Source organism: Eubalaena glacialis, chromosome 4 (assembly GCF_028564815.1).
Source record: "Eubalaena glacialis isolate mEubGla1 chromosome 4, mEubGla1.1.hap2.+ XY, whole genome shotgun sequence".
Classification (NCBI taxonomy): domain Eukaryota; kingdom Metazoa; phylum Chordata; class Mammalia; order Artiodactyla; family Balaenidae; genus Eubalaena; species Eubalaena glacialis.
Genome location: NC_083719.1, coordinates 157,126,472 through 157,133,264, shown reverse-complemented (window position 1 = coordinate 157,133,264; position 6,793 = coordinate 157,126,472). Strand labels below are relative to the sequence as shown.

General features: G+C 62.8%; 1 pseudogene; it reads right to left on the bottom strand.

Moving 5' to 3' along the window:
• Window positions 1–2,552: 2,552 nt before the first annotated feature.
• LOC133090613 (thimet oligopeptidase-like) lies at window positions 2,553–5,950 on the bottom strand (annotated as a pseudogene).
• Between the last annotated feature and the right edge of the window lie 843 nt (window positions 5,951–6,793).

The window sequence follows — 6,793 nt, the reverse complement described above, 5'->3', positions numbered from 1 at the left end:
ATTAAATACATGCATTTGGTAAAACAGTACAAAAGGCTGTTTGGTACATAGCAGCCAAAGAAAAACAATGTGGCTATTCCGTGCTGACCTATGCTGTGAGCATTATCAAATAGATACTGGATTCTGAGGCCTTTGTTCAGGAACAAAAAAGAATATAAAATATCTCATTACCACAACTAAGGAGCTGGCCTGTGGCAACTAAGACCCAGCACCATTAACTAACTAACTGAGTATTTTTTAAAATCTCATTAATAGGTATTTAATATGATTTTTAAAAATTTATTTATTTATTTTATTTATTTATTTTTGGCTGCGTTGGGTCTTCCTTGCTGCGTGCGTGCTTTCTCCAGTTGTGGTGAGCGCGGGCTACTCTTCGTTGCGGTGCGTGGGTTCTCATTGCGGTGGCTTCTCTTGTTGCGGAGCACGGGCTCTAGGCGCACGGGCTTCAGTAGTTGGGGCACAAGGACTCAGTAGTTGTGGCTTTTGGGCTCTAGAGCGCAGGCTCAGTAGTTGTGGCGCACGGGCTTCATTGCTCCGCGGCGTGTGGGAACTTCCCGGACCAGGGCTTGAACCCTTGTCCCCTGCATTGGCAGGCGGATTCTTAACCACTGCGCCACCAGGGAAGCCCAGGCTCCAACCTTTTTAAAAATGTGTTCCTTCCACCTTCATGGAGCAGGAGTAGGGGATGGGGAGGAGTGAGAACTCGATTGACAGGGGTCCAGTCGCAACCCCGGAAGGGGACGGGGGAGGATCTAAGAGGTGGCACCGGGCCGCAGTCGACCCCCAGTGACAGCTAACAGCTGCACTGCTGCCCCTTCCTGCCCCAGGACCTGAGCTCAGGTCCCAGGGCGGCTGGAGAAACGCACTGTTTTTGGTGAGATGCTCTTACTGTGTGGAGCTGCTCCGGCTGCCCCGGCGACCACACCCCTGCAGGGCCCTGTGCCCGTCCTCCCTGCCCCCTGCCCAGGGCTCGGAGAACAGCAGTCTCTGTGGGGCAACCTGCTTCCAAGTCCTTCAGTGACCACGGAGGAGTGGGAACGGGCTGGGCTGCCGGGGAGCCTCGGCATGCAACACCTGAGCTCAGCCCTGGGGGCTCACGTGAGGGCAGGGGCTGGGGGGTGCGGGCGGTGAGCGGAGGGGTCTCCAGCCGGCATCAGCCTGGGCCCTGGACCCAGGGAAAGGCCTCACCCTCTCAGTCCTGACCTGCCGCTCGGGAACCCTGTGGCCTACCAGCCCGAGGCCTGTGGCGCCCGCCACGGACTGCCTGGCACACGGCTGGGGTGCCAACGCCACACCTGGATTTTGCACGGGGACCATCTGGGGGCTCGGTGCACGGGAAGACGAGCAGCCCCCAGGCCCCGACACGCCCCTTCCATATCCATCGAGAGGTGCCTGATGGAAGGCCGGCTGTGCTCCTTTTCAAGCCCCAGGGAATTCACACGGACAGCCCTCCCGGCCACGGGGTGCCTGCCCACCGGCTCTGGGCCTGCGACCAGCCCAGAACACAGAAGGCACAGAAGTGGGTGCAGGGAGCTGAGCCGGGTCTGCAGAAGGGCAGACATCACAGCCTGGTCCACAACCGACTGGCCTAGGGCGGGTGAGAATGAGCGGCAGGCTGAGGGGAGGACAGGGCGTGGCACGGCCTGCCTGCCTGGACCACGGGGAGAAGGTCGGGGCACCGCCCGCGCCCTCGCTCCGCTGCCTGGCGTCCTTTGTGGGGTCGAAGGGCCGGAGGCAGGGCTCCCGAGGAGCTCAAAGGTCAGGGAAGGACACACGGGACGGTCCAGAGCCACCTTACCGCTCCAGTGGTGCAGCACCCTCTCTGAATTCCTACTGCCACCAAAACACATCCCTAAGGCCTTTGGGAAGAATCGCTAGGACCCAGGAAGGCGGTCCCTTCCTGTGGTCCAGACTTCAGCAGCTGCCGATGACCAGAGGGAGCCAGCCGGCCGGCCGTGAGCAGGAGGACAGGACACGGGGACAGGGACAGCCACAGCCGGGCTTCCCGCAGCTGTGCCCACCGCCAGAACCAGCTCCAGCCAATCACAGCCCCCGAGATGCCAAGCAGTGACGGGCGAGAGGCTGGCCGGAAACTGACACCCCCTCACTGGAGAGCCTGCCCAGCCGGGGTGCAGAGCACCATCCCCGTCTTAACTCACCCCACAGCTCAGCCGTCTCCCAGTGACGCAGACGCGTCACCACGACCCCAGGGCTGATCCCCAACCAAGGTCAGAACTCCCCCCAGTGTGACGGCCCCCATGCCACTCCTGTGGTGGAAGGGACGGCAGGCAGAGACCAGGAGTAGAGTCTTTTTATTAATGGCTGCGTTTTCAAAGAACCATTTTGTTACCAGGAAAGCTCCCCAGGAAGGGATTGCATTAGTGCAACAAGGGGGAGCCTTGATGCCAGGCTCTCCAGACACTCCCAGGTGGAGCCTTTTGGCCTAGGCCGGCTGCCAGGGACTCAGGGGCTGGGAGGACACGCGGCCCCTCCCCCACCCCGACGGGGTGCTAAGGCACCCGGCCAGCCTGGCTGGGCAAAACCCCGTGCCGTCAGCAGGCAGGCGGCTTGCAGCCCTCAACGGGCAGCCCTTTGCTCAGGAGGAAGGCGTCCTGCGTGGGGTCACAACCCAGGAAGAGCTTCACCATGCCCTTGGCATCCTCGGAGCCCCCTGGCCTCAGAATGCAGCTTCTGTAGTCCATGGCAACCTGACGAGAGGGGGCGGGGCTGCAGGAGGGTGGAGCACCCCCTTCACTGAGGGTGTGGGTGTGGCCACCTCTGCTGTGACTCAACAAAGGGCAGAGGAGCAGGAGGTCCAGGGCAGGGCCCTCAGAGCCTGGCAGGCCCAGGCGGGCGGCACAAGCATCTAGGCCCAGGCCAAGGACCTCCGTGGTGGTCTGCACGGCAGGCCGGCCTCTCACCTTGCCACTCAGGACACCCTGCTGCTTGAAACGTGTGTGGAACGTGTCCGCGGAGTACACCTCGCTGCACAGGTAGCCATAGGACTGGGCATCGTAGCTTCCCGCCAGGTGGCTGAAGGTCGCAGGCAGGTGGGTCCCTGGGACACACGTGGAGAGGCTCCTGCCCGGCCCCCTGGCCGCTCCGTGCCCCTTCCCCAGAGCGGGGGCCTCAAAGCAGCCCTGTCTGAGTCCCCTGCCACTAGAGGGAGTATTGGCCCAACACTTCTAGAAAACGGGGACCTTGCGGGCAACTCAGTGGAGGGACACAAATCAATCTTTGCCGACTTTCTGCTGAAGCTCACGAGGGTTCACCCCTGAGCCTCTTACAAGGACAGCTGCCTGAGGCTCCGAGGGATGAGTAAGGGCTCGCCCTCCAGCACGGGGAGAGCGCGGGTGAAAGCGCTCACGAGGGAGTGAACTGCGTCTCCGCACCGACACGCACGGGCAAACCTGTCGATGCGTTCCATCCGGGTTCTGAAGCCCTCTCCTGCCTCTTCCAGGCTCTCCAGAAAGCACGTGCAGATACGCCCACCCCACCCTCGGACTCCGCGGGCCACAGCTGGAGGGACCAGCCCAGGAACCCAGGCAAGAAGAGGCCAGAGGTCAGCGGGCCTCGGCCAGAGCCCGTCAGTCGGTCCCCCTTCACACACCACCAGAGGATCCTCTTGACCTGGGCAGTAGCCGCCAACCGACCGCTAAGGTGAGCCCGGCGCGCGCTTGGCTACCTGGCGTGGCTGGGACCCCGAGGATCTCCTGGCAGAGGCGGGCATTCTCCTGGGCCGGGTCCGAGGGCGTCTGCGTGTGCAGGGCCTGGTCCACCTTGGCCAGGACGATCTGGCACAGGTTGAAGAGGCCTGGAGGGCGGGAGGCAGGAGACGGGGGGCTTGCACTGTGTCCAGGCCGCGCTTTCCAGCCGGGCGGTCCGGGAGCCCCTTTCCTTTCCCTCGGCCTGGCCGCACCGGGGTTGGCCAGCCGGGACTTCATGAGCTTGTCCAGCAGCTCCTGGGGGACGGCGCTGCTCGTGCCCCACTGAGACTGCCAGCAGCGCCAGGGCTTCACAGGGCGCGGCGCTCCCGGCCCCAGAGCCTTCCCTCTGGTTCTCATCACCGGCTGTCACCAGAGTCACAGGCAACGTGCCTTTCTTTTCGTTTGTCTCTTTTCCGGCCCTCAGCCACGCAGAGGTGTGAAGCCCTGACACTCGCTGCCACGTGGATGCACCCTGAGAACACGATGCTCAGCGAGAGAAGTCAGACACAGAAGGATACACAGGGTGTGACCCCACGGAGGGGAAATGTCCAGAACAGGTAGATCCACAGAGTCAGAGTGGGTTCCTGGTTGTCAGGGGCAGGGGAGGGGAGGGAATGATAACTAAGGGCGTGAGGGACATTTGTGGGGTGAGGGAAATGTTCCAAAACAGGGCAGTAGTGATGGCTGCACAGCTCAGTAAAGTGTCCCCACGCGCTCCGGTGCAGCCTGTGAGAGCATCGCTCTCAGGACGAAGGGCTGACCACAGGAAGACTGAACGAGCACTGAGTCCTGGGCCCAGATGTTGAGCTGGGGACCCCCCCGTGGGGAAGTCACTGGGACTTGCTGAGCCTCCACCGAGACTGGCAGCAGCCCCAGGGCCTCACAGGGCACGGCGCTCCAGGCCCTCTCAGAGCCTACCCTCTGGTTCTCATCACCGGCTGTCACCAGAGTTGCAGGCAACGTGCCTTTCTTGTTGTTTGTCTTTTTAAAGGCAACTCTTGAATACATGTATTTAACATGCAGGGAACCAGTCCTGACTCCTTGATCTGCGGCTTCCAGCCTCCAGAGTCTCGAGGACATCCACTTCCGTTGTTTACGCGCCCAGTGCGTGGGGTTTGATGATGGAAACTGACACCGAGGGCATCACCACGTGCGGGGTGACATCAGCGGAAGAATCCCGTGGCGAGGGCCTGCCTGAGGACCACGGGAGAGCCCGGGCCCTCCCCGCCCCCTGCCTGTAGCCCCGTGCCCGCACCCACCTGGGAGCGGAGCTGGTGCATCGCTTGGCCGAACTCATGGAAGTAGGTCTCCAGCTCATCATGCTGCAACAGGGATGGCGGGTTGGGCGTAGGCTTGGTGAAGTTGGCCACCATGGCCGCGATGGCAATCTGGCGCCTCCCATCCTGCTGCAGGCAGCCCGGCTGCAGGCCAAAGCAGGCCATGTGCCCGGACTTCCCTTCCCTGGGGAGGGACGCGGGTGAGGTCCCGCTTCCACAGAGGAGCCCCGGCCCACGGCCGACAGGTTCCCCCATGCATGCACCGAGGGTAGAGGTCCAGGTAGAACTTGCCGATGGATGACCTTGCCCGCGGCTGCGTCCCGGACCGTGTAGTGCCTCACGTCTTCGTGACACATGTTGGCGCCCTCCTCCAGGTCGAAGGTCAGCCCCAGCAGCTCCTGGGAGATGCCCAGCCGCCCGCGCGTGACCACCTGCATGGGGAAGGACTCATTGAGCAGGTACTGGTCCACGTGGTAGCGCGTCTCCTCCCCCTGGTTCATGTAGTAGCGCAGGTCCTAGACGTTGATGGGCCCGTCAAAGTGCAGGCCCCGCCTCTGGCACTTGGCCTTCCTTAGCTCCAGGATCACGGCCGCTCCTGCTCCCCGAGGGGCTTCAGCTTCTGGGCCAGCTCATCTGCGGGCGGAGGGGAGAGGCTCAGCTATGTCCCTGTGGCAGCCTCCCAGCCGCCACCCACCCCACTCCCCTCGAGGCAGAATGAAGGGTTGGGGAAGGCGACCCCCAAGGGCTGACACAGTGGGGTCTCAGGCAGCACCACGTCCAGTCAAGGTCCGCCTGACCCCTGTCCCCACTGGGACTCGGGGAGGCGGGGTTACCTAGGAAAGTGGCCACCACCTGGCTGGTCCTGGCCATGTTCATCTCCAGCACGGAGTCGGCACGCGTGCTGAACCCCAGCAGGTGAGACTTCTGAGCCTGCAGCCTTACCAGCTCCCCGAGGATCGCGCAGTTCTCCTGGAACCCAGAGACCGGGCCAGGTCTCTGCGGGCGGGCAGGGCTCTCAGGCCACTGGCGGGCACAGCCAATCCCCCTCCCTCCTCCTCCTGGCCCGGACTTCTAGACACTTTGGTGCTGTCCTAACACGTGGTCTTTATGAACACAGGTCCTTTTGGAACCAGAAACGGCGTGAACCGTGATGAGCTCTAAGGCCAAGGGCAGGAAGAAATGTGACCAGGCTCTCCAGGAGCCACCCAGGGGCCTCCCCAGGCTCAACAATACAAACTGGGCTGCCGTGCAGACAGCAGCTCATCCCCACGGCGCCCGAACACCCAGCCCCTGGACGGCGCGACGCCTGTTGCTGCAGGTGGCCCGGGGCTGGCTGGTGAGGCCCGGCCCCAGGCGTACGCCACCTTCTCTGGGGCCACCTCTCCGGCTCTGCGGTGGGGTTCTCCTGGGAGCCCCCAGTCACCACAGGACCAACGCGGCCTGTCTGCAGCCCAAGAAGGTGGGGACACAGGACTGTCCCCCGTGCCCCCCACATCACCCGCGAGGCCGAGCAAGCACCAGTGGTGTCTGCGGGGAAGATGAAGGGCTCATGCACAGCCCCCATCTACTGAAGATGCTGAACGGGAGAAGCACAGACTGCAGCCACACGCGGTATGGACCAAATGCAAGTGTCCTTGCAGGAACCGATGTCTGAATGTCAAGGCCGTACCCGGGCCACAGTGAGAAGGCCCAGACCCCACGCAAGGCACAGAGAGGGGATGGGGGGAACATCTGCGAATCTGAGCTCATTGGGCATCACCCCAGAAGGAGAGGGAGAGGGAGAGGGAGAGAGCCAGAAGGAGATACGGA